Source organism: Notothenia rossii, assembly GCF_949606895.1.
Source record: "Notothenia rossii genome assembly, chromosome: 6".
Lineage (NCBI taxonomy): Eukaryota > Metazoa > Chordata > Actinopteri > Perciformes > Nototheniidae > Notothenia > Notothenia rossii.
This window is the reverse complement of record NC_136909.1, coordinates 30,513,532-30,527,842: the sequence shown is the minus strand read 5'-3', so window position 1 is coordinate 30,527,842 and position 14,311 is coordinate 30,513,532. Positions and strand designations below refer to the sequence as shown.

Below are 14,311 nucleotides of genomic sequence, written 5' to 3'. Positions count from 1 at the left end.
ATTATTATTATTATTTTATTCTTGCGGATGTAACTTTTCTTTATGTTGTTTTTGTATGACTCCAAAAGGTGAAAGCCTGAATTCAGGTTAAGACAGTTTCATTAAACGCTTTAATTCTCCTTACTGTTGTTAATGCAAAGGTGGTCAGTAGGGGTGGATAGCATGGCCCTAGAATAATATCCCAATATTTCAGTATATTTCTGCTTTCCTTTCTTCTTGAAGCTGACAAAAATAGAAACATGTTGTATCATTAACTTTAAGAACAAAATTCGTTATTTTATGTCAGCATAAACATGACAGTTTGCTTTAAAATATTCAGTAAGAATGAATTTAGTTGTAAACAACAACAACAATTCAAAGTGAGATTTAGATTCTCTGTAACAGTACAGCAAAATAAAATCAGCCAGACATAGGGGTGTAACGGTTCACACAAGCCATGGTTCGGTTCGTACCTCGGTTTGGGGGCCGCGGTTCGGTACGGGTTCGGTACAACAAGAAAAAGCAAAAAAAAGTCCCAAATGCATAATTCCAGGTTTGTTGTTATTTATTTTTGAACAGTAATGCAATTTTCAGTTTAAAAATAAGGAACTCTAACATTTTGAATAATTAACTGTATTAAACAGTTAAAAACAAACCACAAACCGTACCACACACACTCAGATGGCCATATTATCTATAGCTGATGTCAAACAAAAAGGTTTCATCAAGCTGTAAAACTAAAAAGAATGTCTTGAAAATATTACATCATAAATAATAAGAAAGTGTTTCAAGAGCGCATAGTCGTTGAAAAACATATGCCAAAAGCTTCCGTTATTTCTTTTGGTCTCACGGCTTTCATGTCTATTGGCTTCTTAAAAACAGTGGGGATAAGCTGTTGAACTGCTGTTGTCTTTTGCCGGGCTCCGGTGATTGGCAAATCTGGGTTATGCCTTCTGATATGATTTAGCGTGTTTGGCGTGTGTTTCTATTAGCATACCCAGGGCCGATTCTAGGGTCTGTGGGGGCCCTAGGCAAAAATTCACTGGGGGCCCCTCGAACCAGCTTTCATCACCATTGTGTTATAAATAATCCGACACGAACAAAAAAATTGCTAAACAGTTTTGTTATTTAACAACTTCGCATTTTTGTTATTTTCAAAGTTAGTTATTAGTTAGTAATATGAATATAAAAGACGTACAAAAACGAATAAATCACGCATATAAATATAAAGAACAATTAAAACCAGAGTAATTTTTCTTTGTAAATCTATGTGAAGTTTTTTCAGTATTCTGCGGAAAGACTATATCTGTTTCTTGTATTGGTCCTCTTGTTACTAGTGCACACTTTTCACTATCATTTAGGACATTTGGCCATTATGCAGGGTCGTCTGATGTGATCAAACCTTTTGTAGTCGTGGTAGTGCTGCTGGAGGTAGGGGGTGACGTGTCATCTTCATGATGAGAAGATGTTGCTGTCCCACTGGAGGCAGATGTTGACGCCCCACTGGAGGCAGATGTTGACGCCTCACTGGAGGCAGATGTGGACGCCCCACTGGAGGAAGATGTTGACGCCCCACTCAAGGTAGATATTGACTCCCCACTGGAGGTAGATGTTGACTGAACTGCTATGACCAAAAAAGAAACAGGGAATATAATGTTACAAGGAATCTTTGGAGTGCAATGCACAGTATAATCAATTAAAAGTGGAATACTTAACTTACCATCATCAGCATTTGGAGGGGGCACCTTATCCTTTTCCGTTGCTGCTGCTGGTGCTAGAAACTTAAGTAAGGATCCTGAGGATGGATAATAAAGTGAAACTTATAACAGTAACATGTTAACAATTCAAAATGCTTTCACTTTATATCATTACAATTCCTCATATTCAGCTTTCGAATGTCGTTCTTGGGGATAGCTTCCACTATTCTTCATTGTTTACTATTTCCATTTCATTCAAAGGGACAATGTAAGTGAACATGGTTCCAATACAGAGGATTGTGCTGGAGCCTGCACTATGGCTACTAAGGTTGAAATGTAGTTTTCAGTATCATCATAAAACCACTAGGAGTAGCCTACACTACAGAGAAGCAAAATACAATAAAATACACTCAACACATAGCACACCAACTTAACAATAAGTTATTTAGAGTACACTTGTCCAAATGTCTTGCATCTAAATTTCCTAATTTAACATTCATAGCTTGACAGTTAGCTCAATCAGTTAACTAGCCTACAGAAAAAGTTCGCTGATTTCCCCCTCCAAATTACTCTATTACTGGTGTCCCATTAAACAACGGGTGAAACGTTAATGTAGAAATGGCAGAGACCATGCTTATTTCAGTAACAATGCCAAAAGATTAATGAAGACGTGTTAATACCATAGACCAGGGATATTAAACTGGCGGCCCGCGGGGAGCTTTCTCGTGGCCCCTGGAACGCACTCCATATTCCAATATAAAAAAAATATTTAAAAAAAAAATATTAAAAAAAAATATTAAAAAAAATATATACAAAAAAAATTCTAATTACAGAATTTATTTTTATAATCATTTAAATAAATGTAAATATATGTTCGCTATTATGTTATCCGAATTAAATGAGTCCAAATTATTTCTCCTTCAATAGCTCTTAAAAGGCAATCTTGCATTGGACTGATCAGCGTGTAATTATCGCGATATCGTGTCAATCTCGTTACTCTCGTTACTGATCCAAAATGAGCGGAGAGAAACGGCGGAAAATTGACGGTGAAAACCGACACTTCAACCCCAAATGGACTGATGATTTTGTATTTATTTTACCATCGCACGCCAATCCTAGACCTTTATGTTTAATATGTCAAATAACTGTTTCAGTCTGCAAGGTTGCTATTGTGAGGCGCCACTATGAGACCTAGCATGCTGCTAACTTCAATGCTGCTTACCCGCCTGGTAGCACAGCTAGACGTGGTAAAATAGAAATACTTAAATCTTCTTACACTGCATCAACCACTATTCTTACAACTGCTTCTACAGCCCAGGAAAAGGCCACTGCTGCTTCCCTACGAGTGATGTTCGCTTTAGCCAAAAAGAGAAAGCCATTCACTGACGCTGAAGTTGTGAAGGAGTGTACTCTTGAGATGGTGGATGAACTTTTTGCAGGAGATAAAAACAAGGAATATATAATGAACCGTTTGAAGCAAGTACCGCTCTCTGACACATCGGGAAGTCGAAGAGTAGAGGTACTGTTTGAGGACTGTTTTTCAGCATTAATTGCCGATCTCAAATCGACAGAGTACATGTCACTCGCTGTCGATGAATCGACCGATGCAACAGATACGGCACAGCTCTCGATGTTTGTGAGGTACTTCGATGGTGACGTTTTTAAAGAGGAGTTGTTATGCCTTTTACCACTGACAACCAGCACTACAGGTGAAGTGATTTTCGCTGCAGTTTGGAGTTTTTTTGAAGAGAAAGGTTTGGATCTAGGTAAGATCAACCTTCTCGTTACCGATGGCTGCCCGTCCATGATTGGGAAAGAAAGGGGCTTTGCATCTCGCTTATGTGCAGAGCATCTCACAGTGAACACACTGCATTGCATCATACATCAATCAGTTCTGTGTGCGAAATTGTCAGGGGAGTTGAAAGAAACAATGGAGACTGTCGTAAAAATTGTGAATCATATTCGCTCGACGTCAGGTCTGCAGCACCGACTGTTCAAAATGCTGCTTCAAGAGCAGGAAGCCGCATACTCAGACCTATTGCAACATAACGATGTCCGCTGGTTGAGCCGAGGACGTGTTCTCGAACGTTTCTTTGCACTGCGAAAGGAGGTGAGTGAATTCCTCTCAAGCCAGAAATCAAGCAAAGCTAAAGACCTACTTGCACGCATGCAAAAGCCGGATTTCATTGCACAGATTGCCTTTTTGTGCGACATCATGGGCCACCTAAACACACTCAACCTGCAGCTACAGGGGGGAGGGTCAAGTGTGGCTGAGATCATTGAGAAGGTTAGTGCGTTTCGGGTGAACCTGGACCTCTTTCTACCTGACGTAATGGGGAGGAAGATCCACTTCCCAACACTACGCAACGTCCCCGTGAGCAGCGCAGCAATGGCTGGAATGAAGGGACTTTTGAAAAGCTTGGCTGAAAACTTCACAGAGCGATTCAACGACTTCAAGATTCCAAAACAGGTTCTTTTATTTGTGCGCAATCCATTTGCGGTCGATGTTTCCGGGTCCTGTCCAGCCGAGGCGAAAGCCGTGATGCCCGGTATTGACGAGGCTGCATTCCAGCTGGAGTTGGTGCAAATTCAGAGCTCTGATGTGCTGAAAGCAAAATTCGGAGAAGAGGGACTGTGCGAGTTTTGGGCTCATTCTACTCATCAGTTTCATCACTGCCGGAGACTGGCTATCTACCTGTTAACCATGTTTGGATCTACTTACATATGCGAGTCCGGATTTTCGACAATGAACTTGATAAAGAATCAACATCGCAATCGACTCACGGATGAACATCTCAACCAGTGCATGCAGCTTGCTCTGACCTCGCACCGACCTGAATTCAGCAAACTGGCTATGGCTCGGAAATGCAACTTCTCACACTGATTTGTCAGGTAGCTTCTATTTTCATTTATTTTGTAATGATGGGACGCTGCCTATGCTTGCATCTTTGTTAATCTCGGACTTCTAGGCCTCCTCTGCCTCTTACTGATCGCATTTGCTATCCTAGGCCTAGCATTGTTTTCTGGTATTTGTTGCCACCCAGCATTTTGGTGTTATAATACACAAATCTATATGGATTCATTAGAATAAAGTAGCTGTGGTATGGGGGGGCGGGCGTGGTTTAGCGGCAGGTTGTAAAGCAGGGGGCGGAGCGGCTAATTGCCTGGGATTGACGTAGCTGTCAAGTGGATTAGAATGATAGGAATGCGGTGGTATTTAACCACGTGTGTTTTTGTTCTCTCAGTAGGAGACTGGCGGACAGACGGAAAGACGAACGTTACGCCAGGACGAGAATCCAGACCCCTGCCAGTTATCATTTGCCCGTTGAGGGATTGTTCTGTTTTAGCCACCTCGGGAACCTTGTGTGAAATAAATATCCGTTTACCCGACTGCGTCTCGCTCTCCCTCCTTATATTCCGCAGCAGACCACAAATCTGCCACAGTAGCCTACATTACTATTTTGGTTGCCTATTTTACTACTACTACAATAATAATAACAATATCAATAATAATAATAATAATAATTTATTATTGCATGGTTGGTTGTACAATAACAATGGCATTTGTTCATTTTCATTGTCAGTCTTGTGGCCCTCGCCTTCAAGACATTTTACAATTGTGGCCCCCTTCCTAATCTAGTTGAATACCCCTGCCATAGACTGTATATATAAATGGACGTAGGGTCCGTGACATCACCCATAGGATTCTGCCGAGAAGCCCTTAGCAGGCGGAGTCGGCCACGAACGGCTCGGCAGTGACGTCAGAGTTCAACTCCCGCCTTCTCCAGCCTGCTCCAAATAAGGGCAAAGAGGCGGAGCCGAGGCGGGACCTCCTGCCACCGAGCTGAAAGTTCCAGAGCTAGCTGACATGCTCCCCATCTGCACACTACCGTGGCATTTTACGTTTCTAAGGTAAGCGGACATGAAACTACTCAGCAAAACTATAAATAATAATCTAAGTTATTGAGTTTTTAGCATAATACTTCAGAATCTTAAAATCCCTTAACGTTTGTATGCAATTGTGCTAGATTCAACACTGGAATCCAGCAAATATTAATATGTTTGCATGATATTAGTTATTTATATTTTGATATCACTTAATTATACGTTTAATACATTTAAGTCAAGCTAAGGTACATGTGATGGTAGCTAGTTAGTGCTCTTACCTGTGAGGCCTCCTCCAAACAGCATAATAAACAGACTATCATTAAAACTAAGTACCAGTTCTAGATCCTTGACTTTAGACAAACAATTCAAAAGACAACATGCATTTAAAGACCAATCTTTATTTGAATGTGCCTCTTAACCTGATATATTAGTTATACAGTAATAGTATTGACAATCTAAAAAAATGTAGCAACTCAACAGTCAACTTTATGTTTCTTATTTTCTAAAGCATTTGTTATTTTCATTTCCCCCTCTCATATTCAGTGTGGATGGACTGAGACAGCGTGGTGTCCAGAAAACTGCAGAGACTTCAGGGAGAAACCTCCGTGTGATGAATGTCCTGTCTGTTTGTTTGGCCCGGAGAAGACTGAGGGTCTTTCCTCAGCGAGGGGGACCAGGCCTGATGGAGGAGCCCATCTGGGCAAAGCTGATACCAACTGCACAGGCCTAGTCTGTCACTTTATTTGACTAAATGTGTTTACTTGTACATTTAATAGTTTTACACCTTCTGTCCTTATGTGCTTTTTATTTAAAACATGTTTGATTAAGTTTTGGTTGACATTTCAATAAATTATATTTGTATTTGCACTCCTTTTGTCCATTACTCCTACTGAAAATGTTAGATTACACATTCACCTCTGACTGAAGATTGGCCCCATTTATTTGTGACGTTGCAAACTCTGCGGTACAAGGCACAAGTAATGTGAAGCTCATAAAGCGAGGCAAATAGAAATAATTAGCTGATGGAGCGTAGATGTGGAAATAGGTGCATTCGATCAGCTGATTGTTTTTATAATAAAAGTAGTTTCTTAGTGTACTGGTCTTAAAATCTCATAGCATCAGCTTTTAATTTTCCTCTTGGATGTTCTTCTTGACCCTCAGAGAAGGAGAAAATGTCTTGTCTTTCAGGCATGTCCTTTCCTAACAAAAATTACAGGAAACATAAAACATATTATTGCAGAACAAATGTGTTATTTATGAAAGCGTATTATTACTAGCGTATATTACTTCTGCATACAGTATGTGACACTGAGTTGCACGGCCAGATACGGCTCAGCTGACTCAGATAAGGAAATATACTGATACGTTATGATGTGATATGCCGCGGACTGTACTGACCCCCTGATCCCACCGGAAGCGTCTGCGCTGCGGCTGTGGCGTTTATAGCGATCGCGGCCACTCTAGTCAATGGATGCTATTCCACCAGACCCGCTGCGCCGCGCCGTGGCTCGAAGCGTCCCAGAAGCTCCTCGCCGCAAGGCATTTCTAAAATATAGGATGAATCCTATTTTTGACGCAGCGCAGCGCAGGCGGGAAGTGGAACGTTCATCCGAAAATATTGGTGATGTTGTTGGCTGTCCAGCCACGAGGTGATGAAAATCACCTTGTTGTCTCCTTTGCTGGTTGAGGGGGTGCACCCAAAACCGGCTCCTTCTCCTCCCCCCACCCCCCCGTAGTCTTTCAAGTTGGAGAATACATGCCAGCGTTCTCCTCCGGTTTACAGGCACTGTAAATTATATATATATGGAATAATTATGATGATGAATGCATATTTTTTTACCACTAAAATACAGCAACACATCTTTGATTCATGTCGTTTATAACTGGAATATTACAATTATTATTAACTATGTCTGTAGTCTAGAACACAACAAAATAGGAAATAACAACAATAAACACGATTTAAACAGACACAAACATAAACCATTTAACTACGTAGCCTAGAAGTACAAATGTCCAGGAAATATTCCAAAATCAACAACAACTGCGAGGCTGCATACACGACGCTCCGCTTCCGCAATGTTTTGAAACGCGCCTGGTGGGTTATGACGCAGGAGGAGGTCGCATCGCGGCGCAGCCGTAGCACAGCGCAGACGCTTCCGGTGGGATCAGGGGGTGAATGTTACTCTGATCCGGTTACTTATGTTGTGGCAGATATTTAAATAAGCTTTCTTAACGCTAATGTTATACTAGTCAGATTGCTCTGAAGATGGGAGGTGATTCTATTAATGTTCACGTTCACACAATCGTGATTTTTGCCGGCCGTCTTTCCTGCAACGGCAGTTTTTCTGTATTTCCTTTCTCCTGTAATATGACCTGATCGCTTTAAACTCCGCACACTGAGCTCTGATTGGTCAGCAGGCAGTGCTTTCACTGAGTTGAGCTCTTAGCCTGCAACCTAACCTGCTCCGGGGCAGGTTAGCCGCACAGCATAAGTTACCATGGAGATCTAGCCTGCTAAAAAGAGAACCAGCTTCGTAGGACCGGAAACCCCGAGTTTTCCCTGAAGTTAGCCGGCCAAGCGAAAATCCTGCTTCGCAGTATACCCCCCAGGACAAGGCGTGTTTCGAAACATTGCAATGTTGCGCATCTAGCACCAAAAGCAGAATCACTGATTGCACCTATAAAAGCAGCTGGATGTCGATTCGCTGGATTTGTTTTCTTTGTTCCCATTTGACCATAGACCTGAACCAATGATGTGAAAGAATGCTGCTTTATTGGAGACTTTAATGGTCTCTGTATTTCATGTCGTACAGGTAGAGGTATATAGTGTATCCCTAATGTAAGCCCCCCAACTGTGGTGCACACAATGGCTTTGAAGTGTTTCCAGTAATTGCTCCCACCACACACAGAGAAGAAAAGCAAACATTGGTAAAAGACACAAACAAGAAAAGCTTATTTTCTTGAAAGGCATCTGTATGCTGTCTTCTTCATACAACCACCTGAATATATAAACTAGCCCAGACGCTGTAGTCTTGTCTATGAGGCTGTGCACTATACAATCCACCCCAGAAAAGGGATTGAGTCTAACAGGAAATATTGCTAAATAGATCATCAAATACCTTGTTTATGATACCATTTATTCTGGCCGCATTTGTCCTCGCACAGCAAGGCAGGAATTAATGAGTCAGTCCTTTTGCTTTCTGGCACTTATGAAGTAGTGCAATAACAGACAACTCTGCAAGGACACCACTGAGCTCACATGAAAGAAATAGGAGAATAACTGAACCAACTAACACTTTGAGTAAAAACTGTGAAATATGACTTCATAAGAAATCAATAAAAAGCATCTTGTAGTGCGTCCAGAATGCACTTCAATGCATTTTTTAAATATCATTAAGGAAAATGGTAAGCGCTATTTATTTATTTTGTGAGCTGCATTATACCAGTAACACTCTTCTCCAGGTTATTTCATGTGCATTTTTTGCTCTAGGAAAATTTACATTTACATTTCAAGTTTAATTTTGTGAGTGTTTAACCAACACTAGAACCATAATTTATCTTGTACCCATTGGATAAATCTACAGGTATCTAACTACCCAGTCAGTGTGATTTATTTGTTGTTCCTTTAATTTAGTCTTCTCTTTTAAAGGTTTTCTTTTCTTTTTTTATCTGTTAATTAAATCAGTATTTATTACATTTCTTAAACTTCAAAACCAACTGAATTTGTGTATACAATTAAGAGCAAAGTGATTTAGCAAGAAATAAAACAAATACAAGGGCATGAATGCTCAACACCTGAAATCAGAGTCAACCAAGAACCAAACTATGTCTTAAAGATCCCATGTCAGGTTATTACCCGTCCCCTTGTGTGTTATGTCGCTTTTTATGCATGTAAACGGTCTGCAAAGTCTCAAACCCTGAAAGTACACCCTGTAGCGAGTAAAACTCTAATACAGGAAAGACCTGTCTATGCTAACCCATAACGCCTCGTTGGAGATTTCTCTTTTTCCATTTCTTTCTTCCTGAGTATGGTGACGTGACCATGCCCAGGTCCAAATGGACCAATCCGTGGAGCTCCTCACACACACACTCACTCACTCACTCACTCACTCAGCCTTATCTTATCTTAGCCGCGGATTTCTCAGCTTGAATTCAGCCTGAGACAGCGAGACAACGCGAAATTCAGCCTGAACTCAGCCCGAGCACACACACAGACTCACAGCCAGGCTGTTTTTACTCAAGCTGAGTTCAGGTGAGTTTCGCGGTGTCTCGCTGTCTCGCAGACCCCACGCAGCAACCAGGAAATGACACCAAAGGGGGAAGCAGCGAGCTTCGCAACGTGCCGCCAACACGGCACCCAGACCCCACGCAGCATTCTCATCTGTTTGTCCTTACTGGTGTCATTTTCTGGTTTCTGACGCCATTGTGACACATAATCACTGATGTTCCGCTGTTACGGTGGTGGACTGACTCATCAGAACAGAGTGGGCGAGCTGACCAATCAGAGCACAGTGGGCTCATAGGGAGGGGGGGGGGGGCAGGAGCTCCAACAAGCCATGTAGGACAGAGAGTGAATACACATACTATACAGAGATGCTGTGTGAGAAACCAATGTGATTTTGGAACATTGAACAATGTTAATCTATTCTAGTAGACCTCAATAATGGAATTATGATCAGTAAAAAATGGCCATGAGATGGGACCTTTAACCAAGCCAAGATCATTCAATCATAGAACCAGAGCTCCAGTAAATTGGAAACTGGTCAAGGTTAGTGCTACAATTTAGTATTCAAGTGCACCACCTACAGATGGTTCATAGCTTCTGATGGTCCAACAGTTTATTTTAACATAGACAATACAAAGAGCAACACAATGCAACTGCTGCTTTCCATTAAACTATGCCTTCGAGAGTCAACTGTGAAAACAAAGCCAACATTAAATAAGGAGTTTAACCCCAATCAATACAATTGGTAGTACCTTAGCAAAAGTACATGACTGCATTGAGATAACATGTTGATAAAAAGGAAATAATGCACATATCATAGATACACGACTTACACAGACTCGTATCTCTTTAAGGACATTTTAAACTAAAGATCATATTAGGTTTATTGGAGAGAGCAATATGATTTATCCATGCATCAAAATATGATAAATATCTCTAGTTGGCATAGAATACAAAGCCTTTTTTAAGGGCAATAGCCTACTGCATCTGAAGCAACAATCAATTAATGCACAGAATACACTATATTCACACACCAGAGACAGTGAATAAAAGACTACTGAGAAACACACAATTGGAAAATTATAATTCACACACCCTGAGACAACACACAAGTGTCCAAGCAAACAGGCCACATTTGAACAAAACATCAACAACTAGACAGGAAGTTATATTGCATACAGTTACAGTCAAGACACATCCAGCAAATAAATATTTTTTTTACTCACGATAATTTAAGATTCCAGTTGTTTCGTTGGAGGCGAATATGATTGATTTTCATGTCACAGTATCTCACTGCAAGACGTGTTGCTGTTGTTGTTTCTTTCCACCACGCTTCTAAACTAGCTTACATCTACAATCTATATTCAAAAAGCTAGCTAACTCTCCCGACTGTTTTATGACTTTTTATAACTTGTTAGTTTAACTCAGGGGTCGGCAACCCGCGGCTCTCGAGCCGCATGCAGCCCTTTATTAAGCCCCCTGCTCTGGCTCCCTTGAGCTTAGACAAAAATAAGAAGGAAATAAAATAAAAGTATTTGTAGGACTATTTATATTTTGTTGCACGGTTGCAAAAAAAATGTTTCATATCTTGTATTTTGAGGTGATACTGTGTGACACATAAATAAAAAACAAAACGGTTTTAATTAGGTCAACTAAATATGCGTCACATCCTGCTACGGTCCCGCGCTAGCGCCTTTTCTTGCAGGCGAATAACTTGAGCTGCTAAATCTCCTTATAGGAGTTATTTGTTTCTTATTAGAGGTTAACAGTTTTATATAATGTAATAAATAGCCTAATAAACAGTAGCGTGGCGTGGGGGAAAAATTAGGGGAAGCCAATAATACGTCCTTTCTTTTGGGGGGGGGGGGGGGGGGGGGTGGTCAATGTAATAACGTAACCAGATGAGTGATTACAGCGCCCGGTATCATTTTACACACATTTGTATCATACAGATGCAGGACTTACACACGCCTGTTATCTGACCGACAGGTCCGCACGCGCCCTCCAGCCGAAACTCTAATAAGCATTCATTCACAAACTAAATCAGGAGACCTTCAACGTTTTACGTCAGGTTCGCTCTTTTGTTCCTCGCTGTACACAGCTCCAGTTTGGGCATTGGCCTGTCATCAGATTGTATTTGTTGTTGCTGCTGCAGCGGAAGTTTAGTACAATTATTTTTGATTAAATACTCCGAATCTCCACCCTCCATAATTGCACTTGCTTCAGTTGCTTGCTACTTTCTAACGGCGGTGAGAGTGGTGCAGTGACGCTATCTATCTTCTATCGATTAGATTTATGATTCGAAAATTATAAAAGTAGGGTAGACATGTGGATATTATCCGACTGAACAAAACGTGCATTTACCTAACAGGTTCGTTTTCCATTGACCTTTTTTCGAGCTATTTTCCAAAATCCCATGGAGAAATCTCATTGCTATTTTGTCGGGTTATGGCTAGAAAGGATCCGTCTTGTGTAAAACTCTCGCGAGAGCTGAATGTCACGTGGCTGAATGTTTACGTTTGGCAGGCAGCCTTTCAGTTACGATCGTTAACATCAGTGGGCCACAGCAAATGATGATGAGAAGCTAAACTATCTATTAATTATGTCAATTACAGGGAGTGTGATTGTTGAAATAGGGTGTTAGCGGTCTTGCTGGTGTTCAAAGAAGAATGACAACACTGTAGATCACCAATACTATGGTTTATTTTTTATTCACAGGCAAGTCAACGTTAGTTCCTGGTGCAATAAAATTTTCCCTTGCAGTGTTTTACTATTATGTCTCTATTAATATTGCTGCTGCATTAATTTGTATGTTGCATCATGTTACTGCTGTAGATGTGTTTCCGAGCCGCTCCAATTACAACTGGGGTTACGTAATGTAACCCAGCTTCTATGAGTATAGGCGCAGCCCTCTAAGGCTATCGCTATTGGGTAATCCCTCCTGCACGTGTGCAGCACTGACAGATTTTAATCCACGCCCACCTATGACGTGGGCCCCACCTCCGGGCTCACTTCCGTATAAATAGGAAGTAGGCCCTACTATCTACTCCCACACAAACAGCTTTTCTTCAGCTATTCGCGGAGCCAGTGGGGCCCGACCCTTAGAGGGCTGCGCCTATACTCATAGAAGCTGGGTTACATTACGTAACCCCAGTTCTATATCGTATAAGGCTTCGCCCTCTAAGGCTATCGCTATTGGGTTAAGGGCGAAGCAGGATGTAGTCTACGCCCCACTGGTTCCGTCCGTTACCAGAAGCACAAAACACACCTACTCAGTTAATAACCCATGTCCATTTCGTCCTGCGTAAAATGGAGCATCACATTCCCAGGGAATATATCATTTAAAAAATGAATATTCTCCATAAGGGAACGAGGGTAGGCTTACTTATGCTACCTATCGTTTATAAGAGATAGAGACCGAGTCTCCTTTAAATAAAACGATCAAGAGAGGGGGAAAAAGGGCAGCTCTCTAAGTGCCTACCGGCCGGAGAGAGGGCACGCAATTAAAAAACCCCGACATTACTCATTCTGACAGGCTATTCAGCACTGAATGTGTCAGAGAGGAATGGGAGACATCCCTCAAATAAAAACGAATAAAAGAACAGGGTGAAGACCAAGATGCAGCCGTGCAAATGTCTTCCAGTGTCATTCCTCCGTGCAACGCCGTAGAGGTTGAAACTCCCCTGGTGCTGTGCGCTTTAATGTTCTCCGGGGGATCCAACCCAGAGGAGACATACGCCTGTGACACCGCCTCACATAGCCAGTGTGACAGGCGCTGTGTAGATAGAGGCTGCCCTAATGAGCGCTCTCTATAATGTACAAACAGACGCTGGGATTTGCGTAAAGCAGCCGTGCGTGCAATATAGCCTGCCAGCGCGCGCACGGGACAGAGGAGATGAAAAGTGGCTTCTTCCTCCGATATGTGAGGAGGGGGAAAGAAGCCCTTCAAGGTTATCACTCTTGATCTAAAAGAGCTTGTTATCACCTTTGGCATAAACGCCGGGTTCGGGCGTAATACAGCTGAGCTGCCATCTCCTTGGATCTGGAGACACGACGGAGCCACCGAGAGAGCAGACAAGTCACTCACCCTTTTAGCTGATGTCAGAGCTAAGAGCAGAGCTACTTTGACTGACAAAAACTTCAGGGGAACCTGATCTAATGGTTCAAAAGGAGCTTTACCCAGTGCGCGCAGCACTAAAGCCAAATCCCATTGAGGCGCTAAAGCGCGTGACACCGGTCTGAGTCTCTGTACTCCTCGTAGAAAACGTTTTGTCAGAGGGTGACTGAACACCGTGCTGATCTCAAAACCTACGTGGCATGAAGAAATGGCAGCGGCATATGTTTTTATCGTGCTATAAGCCAAATTCCTGTCCAGCAACAGCTGGAGGAATGACAGCACGTGAGGCAGGGGACACGTAACGGGGTCCAAGCCTTTCCCTACACACCAACGCTGGAACGCTGTCCATTTGGCTGTGTAAGACGCCCTGGTGGACGCGGCCCTAGACCCCTGAATAGTACT

General features: G+C 42.0%; 1 protein-coding gene across 3 annotated transcripts in view; it reads right to left on the bottom strand.

The window, feature by feature from the left end:
- srrm4 (serine/arginine repetitive matrix 4) overlaps positions 1-14,311 on the bottom strand; it is a 129,684-nt gene that overhangs the window by 100,624 nt on the left and 14,749 nt on the right. For 2 of the 3 annotated variants that reach the window (XM_079690569.1, XM_079690568.1), the window contains 2 exons: positions 1,700-1,774; positions 1,382-1,603 (listed from right to left, as the gene is read on the bottom strand). The gene's annotated coding sequence lies outside the window, so the exon portion shown is untranslated. The remainder of the gene's footprint in view (positions 1-1,381; positions 1,604-1,699; positions 1,775-14,311) is intronic. The other variant, XM_079690570.1, reaches the window with a different exon arrangement.